A 14,236-nucleotide genomic window follows, 5' to 3' on the forward strand; every position below is an offset into this window, starting at 1 on the left:
GACATAATTTATGTGTGTTTTACAATTTCTAGTATAGAAAATATTTATTTCTCTCTTTTCTTTTACTCTTTCACACTTTAGTTAAAAATCTATCTTAAAATGTGAATTTATTTAACTTTCTGCTTAGCACGATTTATATTTAAATATTTATTGTGGATTGTTAAGCTTTTTCATTTTTCTTATCAACTGCCTGCATCTTGTAGTTACACAACATAGCAAAGAACAAGGAACATGCCTAAGATATCAAATCAATATTCATTATTAAAAATTGATATCATATACTTTTTAGATTAATATAATTTATTTGATATAAAATTTTAAATTTAAAAATGTTTCAATAATTTTGAATATTTTTTGTTATATTTTATATTTGAATTACATTTTTTTTTAAATTTTTTCTACTATATATATTTTTGCTCCCAAATTATATTTCAATATTTACCACTCGAAATATTTTTCTTTTAAATATTTGAGACACCCTTTAACCTTATCTATCTTTTACTTTATGTACTTATAATTTGTTCAGCCCAAGTATACTCTATCACCTCGTCGTTAAAAAGCATACAAATCATTTAAAGTCCTATTTGGCTATGGTGCAGCTGTGTAGCCACCCAAACCACATTTTTGTTAACCAACAGCCGGCAACTGTGGTTGTTGTTATTGTCGCTGCTGTCGCTGTTGTTGCAATTAGCTGGCTATGCGGTTTGGCCCAGAAAGCAACTTGCTGCCAAACATTTGCAGCAAACTGGCTTCACAGTTGTTGCTGCTATGTTGTGTTATTTATTTTACTGAACAACTCAAATATTTGTGTGTGGGTGACTGCTGCCATTGTTTAGTCTACGGAAAGGCGCCAAAAAAAACAGTTTGTTTACCAACGACACGTATGTGTATATATGTTTACTATGTGGCTTAATGAAGCTTAGGCAGTGTCAATTTTATAGAGGAGGCGTAGACCAATTGGCCATGCCCAAAAACAGCATAGTCATTAGCTAAGCTGAATTAAACATTGACATTAATTTGCGCTGATGAGTCAAAGTCACAGCAGCTCAAACTGTAAAAAATCTTTAGCTGCTGAATTTAATCAAAAGATCATAGATATTATATTATTATTATTATTATCAATGTGCTCTAAATGATTTGTATTCTTTACATTATTTATTTTCTATCTATTTTCATTCTCGAAGAACGGCAGTTTCGTTAAGCGTGGCTAACTGTAGTTTCCGTTGATTTTATACCCATTTCTGTGGCTAATTGAATTATTATGCTCCCCAGCTCTTGAGACATTCGCTGCCCCTCGGGCCATACAATTAGCCGTCAGTCGGTTAGAAGTCAACACCCCGACAAATATTTTGCTTATATAATCATAGCTAATGAAAGAGTCCCGCAAACATGAACCGAATTTTGATTCGACACGATCTATGCCACGAGGCAGCGAGACAGCGATGCAGACCAGCCGAGAGTCCAGCTATGAAAAATCTCATATTTCAGACAGATGATCGCGTCATTCAGACCCTGACTCAATGTTCACATTTAACTGCACTATGCAATATGCAATATGCAAATATTAGCTGTCGTATGCACAGTTGATAATACAAATAATCCATAGGCTAATACGTATTTAGCATGTAAATAGAGGCGCCCAGACGAGAGTGAAAGGTTCGACATTTGCTATAGCTTTGGTTATGCATCTCGCATATAGTTAGTTGATTATGCGCCAATGTTTCAATTCATTTGGCAATACTCACAAAATTAACATGAAAATAGCCTGGCATGGGAAATTGAAGCTAAAAATTATTCAATCTTTGTTGTTGTTTTATACGCTTTTCGTAATCAGCGTGCATGACACCTTTTCGGAGCTATTAATTAAGGCATTTTGATCAATAAGCGAAGGTAAGAGATAATACTAAAGGCCCAACACAATACATTGCGACAACAGATAGACTCGTGACTGCTTAAGGTATATATATAGTAAAATAAAGCTTATTAAATACGTATTTTTTGCAGAAGTGATTAAAATTACTTGATTTGTTCACTTAAAACAAAAGACTTAGGCAACGAACTTGACAGCTATGGCTCAGAAGCTTAGTACGCTGTATGCTGCAGACAGCTACAGAACACATAACCACAACAATAGCGATAGACAGACCATCGTCATCAGCAACAGCAGCATCAACAACGCGCACAGAACATTAAAGACTCGAGTGTGGCAATGTAACGAACAAAACATTTTTAGCAAACATGTCGGCACAGATGTTTTGCAATCGCAAGAGCGAACGGAAAGGCCCAAAACTCGTGGAGCGTCAATCAAAATTCAAATTTTCAAGCATATGCAAAGCGATCGAAATGAAAAGCCAAACTGCAAGAAAAACTAAAATTCAGACAAAAGATCAGCATCAGTCGCAGTCGCCCTGTGGCCAAACCGGTTTGGTTGTGTGCTTACAGAGACGAGGTGAGGTAGTCGGGGCAATCATTATTGATGACACCTTCGACATTTAAAGAAAACATTGACGATGACTAAATGCGGCTAGGTTGTTCAACATGCAGTAGGCTCTGGCTATGGCAATGGCTGAAGCTCTGATCGCCGACAAATGGTAAAAGTCAACTGGCAAACAATTCGGTTAATTTTTTTTAGCTTTAGCAACGGCAGCCAGCTGCCGGCTTGCCATTTATGGGCTGCATTTAGTTTTCCATTTCACATTGCCAACTGCCTGGCGTATATTTCCAGTTTTTCATTCAAAGTTGCAAGTTGCAAGCTGCAAAGCTGAACTTTCACTCACAGCACTTGTCGGGCGCCTGGTCAGTCAATATTGGCCACACAGCTCGATGGCTGTGCGGACTGTGCCAAACTCGTTTATGCCCGCCCAACTAATGACCAAAAATTTTATTAGTTTTGCTTTTACGATCTTACGGCAACTGTGTAAATCGAAGCGCTTGAAGGTCAATTGCTTTTATGACAGCGTGCTTTTAAAAAATTGGGTCTCGCGCAGCTGGTTTGAGTGTAAAAGGGGCTGCCGAGGGAAAGCGATTAGTTGAATCGAAAAGAAAACTAAATAACTATATATAGTGATTATTAAAACGGCGATGTAAGCATAGAAAATATTGTTTATTGTTCGATTTTTGGTTTTAGACTAAAATCTTTTTGCTGACTGGCTATTTGCTTAAACTTTTATCTACAAATTTGTATACACAAATTTTATATTCTTCAAAATTATTCCAGTACATCATCAGCATCAAATGAAATATCTAGCATACATATAATTATTATTAAAATTTATGAATATGAAAAACAAGGTTTTTTAATTGAAACGTAAAAGTTAAATTACAACAGATTCGCTTTTGTAGCAAACCTGTTCATATTACAGCAAACATAAGATGCCAGAGTTGGAACAGATTTGGTTTTTTGATTTGCAGACTTTAAACATATGTAATATATATGTATATATGTATATAATGTATATGTAATATGTACTTTTTATACTTTATACTTTATATATATTATACTTTATATATATTATAGAAATCTGTATAATATCTTCAAGCAGCAGCAGCTCCAGTCATATTTTTACAGAATTGATATTTGCTAGGCACATTTGAATTTATATTTATAACCATATAAGCAGCTGTCGACCCACATTGTTGCCCTTTTACTTATACGCAAATCAGATTCACTCTCATTTGCAATAAAATAAAACACATATTTCTTATAATATCCGCTTTGGGTCCGTTATGAGCGCTTGGCAGACTGAACGACTGCAGCGCAACGAATTGAACTGTTTTTTTTTGTTTAACAAATGTTCTACAATCGAAAACCAGATTTTTATGTAAATTTCTTCTCATTGTTGTTGTTGTTGATCACAGCGTGATTTCATTTCAGTTAGCGACTGTTACTGTGTGTGTGTTTGTGTGTGTTATTGATCTTTTGCCTTAGCACAAATTTGTGTGTTTAATTTGGGCCCGCAGGTAGCAGCAGCAGCAGCTTCATGCGATGCTTGGAGTCTGTTGGCTGCTTGGTCACTTGGTCCAGCCAGACTCTACTTACAGCTTCAGAAAACCAGATGGGCAGCCCCATTGAACTAGTTTCGTTTTGTGGCATGTGGCATTTGTGAACGGTTCGGTATTTGGGTTGCCATAAATAATGTAGCCAAAAGCCTCAGCCTTTGAAGCTATTGAAGCTGTGCGCCGCGCTCGCATTTAAAGTGGTTCGCGTTGTGGCTTATTCAGAGAGAGCACTGAGCACTTGAAGGGTCTAATGAGCTGTGAAGGTTGTGGTCCGCTCATACAATTTGCGGTCAGCGTTGGTTGGGTAATTACAGTTAAAGGTTCGACTAGAGGTTAATTGCATGGATATAAATTGGCCTCATGATTATCGTTGGCTTTCATCATCGTTTTTCATTGATAAGTCTTCGAGAGTTTCGTTGTCTATTTCTAGATAGCCAAATAGAGTTACGTTAACATATTTACCAGTCAATTTACTTTTCTACCTCCCGCCCTCTCTCTTTGCCTCTCTCTGTTTGTCTTTTCTGTAACTTGCCACCGACGCCTCAAGTCGCCAGTAGCTGCAACAGCTAGTAACGACGAGTATGTTTAAGCTTTACAAAACAATATTTATTTCCATGTGCAAACTGACGAAAGCTGAGCAGAGCACATACACACACACACACACACACACTCACATCTATGTGAGTAACATACACAAATGGTCAAATGATTTCTACTGTCCAAACGCTTTCACAATGCAATGGCAGTTGAAGGCGACAACGGGACGAGGCGTAGTCTGGGGAGCGCAATTAATGTTTAAATCGTAAATAGACAAGAAAGAGTTTTGCTGTGCAATGTGTTTTCGTTTAATGAAAAGTGAAGTGAAAAACTTGAACATAACCGAAAAAAAAAGAAAAATCATAACAAAAATAGTGCTAGAAGCAAATCAACAAGGCAGGCCAAAAGCTTGGCAAAAGCGAGTTGGAAAAATGCTAAATATGCAATGGAGCTGCACCTCAGCAGCTACACAGGTACACGAATACACGCAGCCAAACACCCGCACATGAGTGTGAAGTCAGTGAGGCAAACGCAACTGTGATATCATGCAAGAGTATAAAGAGTAGCTATCATGATCAGAGCCACGGCGCAGGCATCGGCCCCAGTAACAGTTTTTTAGTGATTTTTTTTTTGAAATTCAAGACGCAGCTACTTCAAACTCAAAGATGGTCCCGAGAATGCAGCGAAAAGAAACAAAAACACAAACGCAAACAGGTTAAAGCCAAGTTGGAAATAAATATGCAGGCGGCAGACAAGTCAAGAGTCAAGTCAAGAGCTGAGGGTGTGTGTCTCTAACTGTGCACGCGTGTGTGTGTGTGTGTGCTTGTATCTTGTTTTGTTTTCTTGTGGTGTGAAGCACTCATGTGAATTTTATAGCTTTTTTGCCAAGGTATTTGCTTGAAATTTCGGCTGTAAGCTGAAAGTGAGCGTTGTTTGAGGAATGCATAAGTTGCTTGCCTAAGTCTTTTGTATGCTAGCTAAGTATCTTGAAGAGGGAGAGAAACAGCGAGAGGAAGCTTGTAGAGATAGATAACTAGCACCCGAAGTGGGCTTTTCCATTTCAGCGAATCTTTTTTAATATTTTAAACTTTCAGCATTTTCACCTTCACATTTTAATGTATGAAATTAACCGTAGTAAAGAGCTGTGCCTTACACCTTATTGGATTCTACCTTTCAGAAACTGGTTCTGTGTTAAAAGTCTAGAGTGTAAAAAGCATAAAGTTTATATCCACAAAGCTGGTCGTATCTCTTATAGAAAACATACATATAAAAAAATACTTTTTTTATTTCATTTAAAAATTTGTTTAAATATATTTCTAAAAAAAAATAATATATGTTTTAAATTATTAAAATTTAAATTTGTCAAGAAAAGTCAAGTCTCATCTCTCTGCCCACACTTTGCCTTTCATATCCTCATTCATATATTATGTATTTTATATAAAATGTACTTTTTTCTTCAATGCAATTATAAGAAATACTTTTACTGTGTTGGCAGGCAGATATCATTTCCACAGCATGCTTAATCACTTTTTAACAATTGCCGACAATGACAGCGCCAAAACGTTTTGCCGGACGCACCAGAGATCCACTTTCTTGCGGCATTATGTGCACGTACCGTACACAATTCTCACAATTAAAAAACGTATGAAAATAACGAAAAGAAAGAAAGAAAAACTTTTCGTGTCAATTGTAACTAATCGACGAAGGCGCCGAGAAAGCGCCCACCACAGCACAACAGATGCCACTTGGAAAACTTATGAAACCTACTCGTCTATGATATTGTCAACTGTTTTTCAAGATGATTAAGCGCTCTTTTTTTATTTCACTCGCACAAAAGACACTTGAGGGCATCAGCATTAATTCGCTTTTAGAATAGGATTGTAAGCACTTTCACTGTCCAGAGACGGAAGCGCTGGCTGGAAATTTGGCTTTTGATTTGTGATTAAAGAAAAGTTGTTGATTAGAAAATGATGCTTGATTGAAATCCCAAATTATTGGCAAGCAACATATAATTACTTAATGATCTGGACTGCTCGCATGTTTTGTTAACGAAACGACTTAGGACACGAACTCGACCGACAAAGTAGCTCAAAATGCGCACTGGAATGCTCTCTGCTCATCAACCACTAATCAGTTCAAGAGATCTGGGTTCGGAGAGCAGGGATCTTATTGCATGACTCGACCTGCCACGCCCAGTTGCGTAGCCCATCCTTTTTGTAGCTAACTGACACCTGATGTATTGCGAGTTGTTTGTCAAATTTTGAGCAACCAGAGGCGGCTTATTTATAAGCCAAGCGTCTTTACCCCTCGTCTCAATCGCAATCAAAATGTGTCTAGTTTCGGCTACGTTTCAAATGACTTCTTGCACCTTAAAGCAGGTAAACAAAACTCCTAAGGTATTTTCCATTGTGCGTGTGCATAGTGCTACTATGTTATTATTACCTGCGGATGACTTTAGATTTGTGAATCGAATTTGATTTCTTTTAGGGTTGCTTTAAGGTCTATCTACCGCCGTCTAGGCGTCAGCTGCTGTTTATAGAGGGAGAGAGACAGAAATAATAGCTGGGCATTTAAATTGTGTTTCTGTTGAGAAAATTCTGGGTAAATGTCAAATCTAAAGAATGTGGATTAAATCATGGAATGTTAAAAATAACAATCGACAGAATTCAAGTGAAACAGGATTAAACAAATTGAGAGGGAAAGCTAAGCTGTATTTTGCTTTTTGATAGACAAGAATGATGAATGCACTTGCAGCTAGTCGAACACTCAACTTCCGTTTCATTCGCATGCCAATATATGAAATGATGACTAATCATCGATAGTCAGCGCGTAAAACACGCGCTCAAAGTAGTCAGACTGGTTTGCTAACACAAAAATTTCATTTATCTAAAGTATTAAGCAGAACTCATCTCAATAAATATCCATAAGATGCTGTACTAAAAAGATCATGGCACACACAAATGCCCAGCGAACGAAACAAGTTTATTTGGCCAGCGTTAAATGCTTATGAACTCAGCAAATAAAAATGCTTGCCAAAATGTGCTTTCTGTTTACAGATCTCACAGCAAAGTAACGGAGGTGCGGGCGGCGAGGACAGCGGGCGCTAGCTAACACGTCATTTGTTCTGCATTTCACTTCCAGTTAGTGAAATTTTCTATCCGAAAAAATGTATACAACCTAACAATAACAACGAGACTACACAGTTTTTTTTTTTTATTATTGTTTCTGTTGGTGTTGGTGTTAAGCAACAACATGCGGCAGAGTGCGTCTCAAAAAATTGAGGTTAACTCTTTTGTGCCGTAGCGCTCTCGCTTTTTCGACTCTCCACTTGGAAGTTGACTTGGCCTTTATTGAATAAATGTGACAAGCGAATGCGAGACTGACGAACTGACGAACTGGCAAACTGATAAACTGACTGACGCACTTAAAAGCCGGCAGACAGTCAGTGCTTTTGTTTTGTTTTATAGAAAGTAAAAGAAATTGTTCTTTGATGTTGATTGCTGCTGTGCTACTTATAGCATAGGTATGCGTGTGTGTGCTGTGCTACGACTGCTTAGTTGTGTCTCTAGTCTTCAGCTTGTCACAATCGCTTCGATCAATCAATTACCTAAACACAATTCATAATAGCACTCTATATATATACAATCAGTTTGATTACTAGTCGCTTGGCAAAATGAAAGCGTGCCATTTTTGTCTACCCATTGTTTATCGATAATCGATAAATAATCGCATTTTTGCGCAATGAGTACAGCCATGGATATAAAGGCAAAGGCGTGCCATGAAATGTGTTTTCAGCTCTTAAAAGCTTGTTGCATGATGTCAGCTCAGAGTTGAAGCAACCAACAAAAAAAAGCGATTCTAATGGGATTTTTTTATCAATAATAATCGAAAAGATTTTTTTTGTATGCGCATAAAACTTGTACCTTGACATATAAGAATTGGAAGTTACTCATGTTTCCGGAATTAAAGTTTTGCATCTCAAAATATGAGATATCATGCTCAAGTTTGTCAGAGTTGTGACAATGCTTTGTATATGAATGTATTCTAGCTAAGCTAGCTAAGTTGTTAATAAATGAATATATAAGAGAATATATCACTGTATATATGTATGTAAGAAAGCAATATTTAGAATACAATTGGAAGTTTAGTCAAAACTTATAAGAAACCCAATCTTTCTCTCTCTTCCTCTGCCCATTTTAAATTCAATTTCTGTATGCAACTCACCTCTTATATATGCAACCTATATACACGATATGTATTATGTTCGTCTCTATATCGTGATCCGCTTTTTAATAATCCAATTTATGTGGCATGTCAGCTGGTTATCCTTGAAGTTTCCCGTTTTCGTATGCAACACGCTCAACAACGGAGTTTCAGTTGTTGTCGCTGTTGTTTCTTCCTCTTCTTTCGATGTTTATGGCAACTTTAAGTTTACTTTTTTATTTATTATTAATTTAAGTTTTTATAGATGTTCGTCGTTTTTAGTGCGCAAGGCCAAACGCTACTGCACTATAGATAGAGATAGTTGGGTTAAGCTGAGTTGATTTCGTTCGAAAGGCGTTACTAAGTATATCACACACACACGCACGCACACAAATATATGATTTATATTCTTTAATATTTAAATGTCTCGGAAATTATGCATGCAAAGACAAGCGGCTAAACATTCTTCACACAGTTCTCCTGAGTCGCTTGTTGATGCTAAGCACGTTTCCAAATGCCTTTCAACTGGCAATGGGAACAATTTTGTAAAAGAAATCTAAGAAAAATATTTTATGTTAATTAAGAGAAATATTTGTTGAAGTCAAGTCTATCCAGTTCTATACAACAAATGACTTAAGACACAAACTTGTTGAACATAATAATTATAGCCCTTTTGAAAGCAATTTTTGGTTGGCTAATTGGTTTTCTTAGCCTCCTCCTGTTCATGCAACAGCTGCAACCGCAAACTGCAAATTTTTACACCATTTTTGGAGCATTTTTTTTATTTAATTCGAGCTACTGTTTTTTTTATTTTTTACTTCTTTGCCTCAATTTCTTTGGTCATTGCGCAAAGCACTTGTTGCCCAGTTGTTATTGTTGTTTCCCCGTTTCCCGTGTGGATGTGTGTGTGTATGTGTTTGTAATTTCTACCTGGTTAATGGGAGCGTAAATGCGCAGCTGGCATGCGAAGTTAGTATGAATACGCAGTCGTCGTATTCGCTCGAATTCTAATGTCAGTTTAAAGTAAAGTGCAAAAGGCATAGGCACACAGACAAGTTAATGGAGTGGTACAAAAAGAACCAAGCAAGCGGTTAGCTGTCTAGCTTAAGTTCAGCTAACTTGCATGGATAAACCCGGACAAAGACCAATGACTGCGAACAGCTAACTGTAGATATATACTATAGATATGTATATGAAGAATAATGCACTAAAAGTATTTCCTGAATCTAAATAGTGGAAATATTTATCATAATTAAGCTTTTTGTTTATATATTGCTTAGATTTGTTTCCTTTCGTTTTTCATTTAGATTTCATTAAACTTTTCTTTCAACTATTAATATTTTGTTTAGTTTAAAGAGTTTGTTTGTTAGTTAAGCACATAATTTTAGTATCATTTATCAATATTAATATTTTAATAAATAGTTTTTTTTTATTATTATTCTATGCTTGTGTGGACTTTGATGAGGAGTTTTTATTATTAAGTGTTTATCACTTCTGCAAAATTTTCACTAAAAGTTGACTTTTTTGCAAAAGCCTCGCGCACGCGCATCTTGACGAGAGAAAAACTTAATACACAAATCCTTTGGCAACAGACACAAACACACTTGCACGCAGTGCATAAACAATTGTACAAAATCCAGTTTGAGCCACTTGCACACACACGCACACACTCTAGCACTTAGTATTTTAAGGCTTGCTCGAAAGACTCTGCGACGGAGCCAATTCGTTTACTGTACCATGCCACACGAAGGCCAAACTCTGACTAAAACTTGTTCAAGAAATTCAATGCGGCTGCACCTGAAATTTCAGTCCACACACAAACAGACTAAGAGACAGAGACACACACACACACATGTGTGCAGACCACAAGACACGGCAGCAGAAAAGGCAAAGCGAAAGAAGGTAGAGAGCCGCAGAGCAGCCAATACATGGATAGGTAGAAAAGTACGATGAAGAGATGAAAATAAAATAGCGCGACGTGCCCGTTTTACAGATTTTATTGTTGTTGTATTTCAGAGTTGTCTCTGGCGGCTTTTTGTTGCCAGCTCGTTCGTTGGCTTACTCAGTGCTAGACTTCTTAACGGCTTTCACACACACACACACACACACACACACATGCACATGCACACACTGTACGTACACTTAACTACTTCTCGTGACAGCCTCAACGTCCACAACGCGCTGCAGTCAAAAACATACTAAAAGCTTTGCTTGCTATCAGCAGCCGGCAAGCCGCAACGCCGCTGACTTCTGTTGAAATGGCGGCATGTGAGCCCGCCAAACTTGCGGCGAATTCAGCGATCGTTACCTGATCGTTTTATGGTGCCCGATCACTGCGTGAGCTTAGGCAAGGCATTGAGATTAGCTGCTAGTTCCTTGGAAAATCCTGCTAATTACCTGGCAAGGCGAACATGTGCCTTTTATGTTGGGTTTTTCTCTAGCATTTTTTCGGCGACTGTTTTCAAATATTTACCAGTCTGGGCCAGGATTTGAGAGCTCTGTGAGAATCCTGTACGTGCGAAATGGTAAACGGAAGCGGAATCTACTAATGCAGTACTCTGTTGTTGTTGTTGTTGTTGACATACGAAAGACTTAGACAACGAACTTGCCCAAAGAGCTGTGCTATAAAGCAAACAATGTACAACTAAAAGAGGTTGCTAAAAGGTTGCAACAATAAATCTGGATAAGGTTTATTAGATCATTTTATTAGGGCAACGCACACACTCAGAAAACTCATAAAATATAAAGTAGGCTCTGCTTGTTTCAAGCCTTTGTATTGGGCTATTTGTTAATGAATGTGAGTCATCAACGGAATGTGAGAATAATGCAATATGAGTGATGTGATGGCTTCTAAATTCCTTGCTTCGCATTCAATGTACTTGTCATGTATTACAATTTCTTACAGGCTAAGTCTGTTAGGCTGCTTAGTTAAGTTTGCTTCTTATGGTTCACTTTTGTTATAGAATCAGATGGATATGCGCACAATTAGTTGGTTCCTACTGCCTATTGGTGCCGATATACAGATATATATCCGATTCTGTAGCAAAAGCCGAGCTCATAAGTCGGCCAATTTAAAATTCACTCGAAATATGAAATAAAAAGTTGCAAGGAGTCAAACTTCAAGATTTCTAATGTCGCTAAAGAAAATTATATTTAATATATGCTTAAGCCATATTAAAAAAAACGTCGTAAATAACTGAGAAAAGCTTCATCCATGCACAGAGTTTTCTCAATTCAAATGAGAGTTGAAAGTGTGGGGCTTTCGCAGTCTATAAAGGTCTACATAATAGCAATGTAAGTCTATGTGCCTAAGAGTTTGTGTGTTCTAGATAAGTAAGATTCGAAACCTATCATCAGGATACATTAACTGAAATCTTTGTGTGCAGCCAGAACATATGTCGGTCTTGACTAAATCGGATGACTATGCAATATAGTATTTGTCGTAATAATATATCAAGCATTCAACTCATAAGTGTTATTTGAAACATCAGCTCTTATCTAAAAGTAATTGCAGGTTACTCGAAATACATGGTATACGTTTAGTTCTGATGTCGTGTGAGATAAGGCAGCAATGTATGATCATTTGGTAACATAGATGTCGTAATACCTATATTTGGTTGCCCAGAAGGGCAAGTGGCAAACCCTTTAACGCTTCGCTAAGCAAACATGCAAGCTATGGCCAGCTGGGTCAAATGAGTATTGCTTGAATGCAAGTGTCGCAGAGACAGTCAAAATACATTAGGCCAAGAGCAAGAAACAAAAGGGAGGGTAAGACTGTGCTGCTTCATAGACAAACACAGGCGACACTTTGACAATTGACAATTGGCTCGTCGCGGCGGCAAATATTGCAGAAGAGAACGGAAGTGCCATATAAAGCAGGTTCCATGGCCTAAGCCGTTAAGGCCCAGACACTAATAATGTATGCTTGGGCTTCAGAAAAAAACATTTGTATGGAGAAAGTTTTGACATATATGTTAAAAATTGGAACAAGTATAGAGAACATCTGACTGATTATGACGACGATTGACAGTTGAGTATATTCTTATGCTCGTGTTCATTCCATTTTGTTTCAGAACATCCCTTTGGCCAGGCTGTGCACATTCATAACTTTACTTACTCAGTGTACATGTTTCTGTGTCCTTCAATTTTTTTTATATCACATGCTTACCTATGAATATTTAACTTCAATGCCAGACAACAAATAACTCAAGACAACTTATTTAGTAATCTATAGTTAGCTATGCTTGTGGCAATAGTCTTGAGTTAGTTGTTGTCTGGCTTTTCAGTTAATTACTCATAGGTAACTAAGCAAAAGAAGATAAATCCTTAATATATACTCACAACAGCTACAGTGTTATGCTTCCATATGGGCTTACTCTATCATATATCTAAACTAAACATTTTATAGGCATGTCTATTGTAATTGGAATGATGATGTATAATCAGCACTATGGAAACATAGCACAGAAACATAGCTACAGTCATTGGAGCGAACACAGTACACAAGTGGAAGAGTACTCCAAAATTATTGAAGTCATGTGTTGTTTATTAAATGGGGACCTCGCTTCGATCGAATTGAAGAACGACCCATTTTACCCTAAGTATTGCATGGTGTGAAGGAATCTAGCTGACTTTATGGCCAAAACTTAAAAAAATGGAAGGTGAAATCTGGAGGCGGTCTCATCTCACGGACGTGTCGGATACGTGCTTTGCTATCCCTCTCGAATTATTTTCTCTTTTACAACGCCAACTGTTTGCTGACAAGGTAACACTGACAAGCGCACGACCCTGGCTCTACCAAGAAACTATTGCCGGAATAAAACCGCAAATTTTTCAAAAATTGGTTCTTACGCTTGAACTGAATCTTTTACTATGACTACGACTATGACTATGAAAGTTTCTTAAAATAAAACAAAACAACAAAGAAATATTATTAGCCGTTTTTATATATTTTTATTTTTTTTGAGTACTTTGTAACAAATTGTTTAATAAATTTTTATAATTAATGACCAATTAAATAAAAATAAAAACAAGTTTTTTTTTGGTTTTACAAAATTTAATTAGCACTTCAAATTCACTTCGAATTTTTTAATTATGATTCAACGGGTTTTTTAAAAAGTGTTGCCCCAATACCGACGGCCAGTGTTGATCAACAACAATAAGCGTTAAAGACTGCAGTGTTGCAAGTCGTGGCATAAACATCAAAACAAAGAGCGCGCAGCTTTTTTTATTTAAACTCAAAAGCTTTGAGTCACAACGGGTTAGTTTCGCTAAGCTTTTCACACTAATTTCATGGCATTTGCTTGGTTATCTTTACCAATTAGGTCTAGTAAAACTAATTAATAGACTTTTATGATGTTGCTGTTGCTGCTGCTGTTGCTCTTGCTCTAAATGCATAACTAATACTTCGTGCAAAAATATTGTAATTATTTAAAAATAAATCCAAATTAAATTATATTTTCCTAATATAAATATAAATCATTACAGATAACTAGAA

The 14,236-nt window shown here is 36.9% G+C and overlaps 1 protein-coding gene and 1 long non-coding RNA gene across 6 annotated transcripts in view; one reads left to right on the forward strand and one right to left on the reverse strand.

Annotated features, from left to right (window-relative positions):
* LOC111602338 overlaps nt 1-10,924 on the reverse strand; it is a 36,257-nt gene extending 25,333 nt beyond the window's left edge. For 2 of the 4 annotated variants that reach the window (XM_023319347.2, XM_023319343.2), the window contains exons 1-2: nt 10,880-10,924; nt 8,761-9,045 (exon numbers count right to left, since the gene is read on the reverse strand). The gene's annotated coding sequence lies outside the window, so the exon portion shown is untranslated. Of the gene's footprint in view, nt 1-8,760; nt 9,046-10,475; nt 10,497-10,879 lie in introns of those variants that run through there. The other 2 variants (XM_023319346.2, XM_023319345.2) reach the window with 2 other exon arrangements.
* Nucleotides 10,925-11,862: 938 nt separating this feature from the next.
* Nucleotides 11,863-12,735, forward strand: LOC111602341. 2 transcript variants are annotated; one of them, XR_003944164.1, is made up of 3 exons: nt 11,863-12,033; nt 12,097-12,181; nt 12,254-12,735. It is a non-coding gene; the product is annotated as an uncharacterized LOC111602341 (long non-coding RNA). The 2 variants fall into 2 exon arrangements; XR_003944163.1 differs by having other exon boundaries at nt 12,097-12,172.
* The last annotated feature ends 1,501 nt before the right edge of the window (nt 12,736-14,236 follow it).

The sequence above is a fragment of the Drosophila hydei genome, unplaced genomic scaffold, assembly GCF_003285905.1.
Source record: "Drosophila hydei strain 15085-1641.00,03,60 unplaced genomic scaffold, DhydRS2 tig00000149-arrow-pilon, whole genome shotgun sequence".
Classification (NCBI taxonomy): domain Eukaryota; kingdom Metazoa; phylum Arthropoda; class Insecta; order Diptera; family Drosophilidae; genus Drosophila; species Drosophila hydei.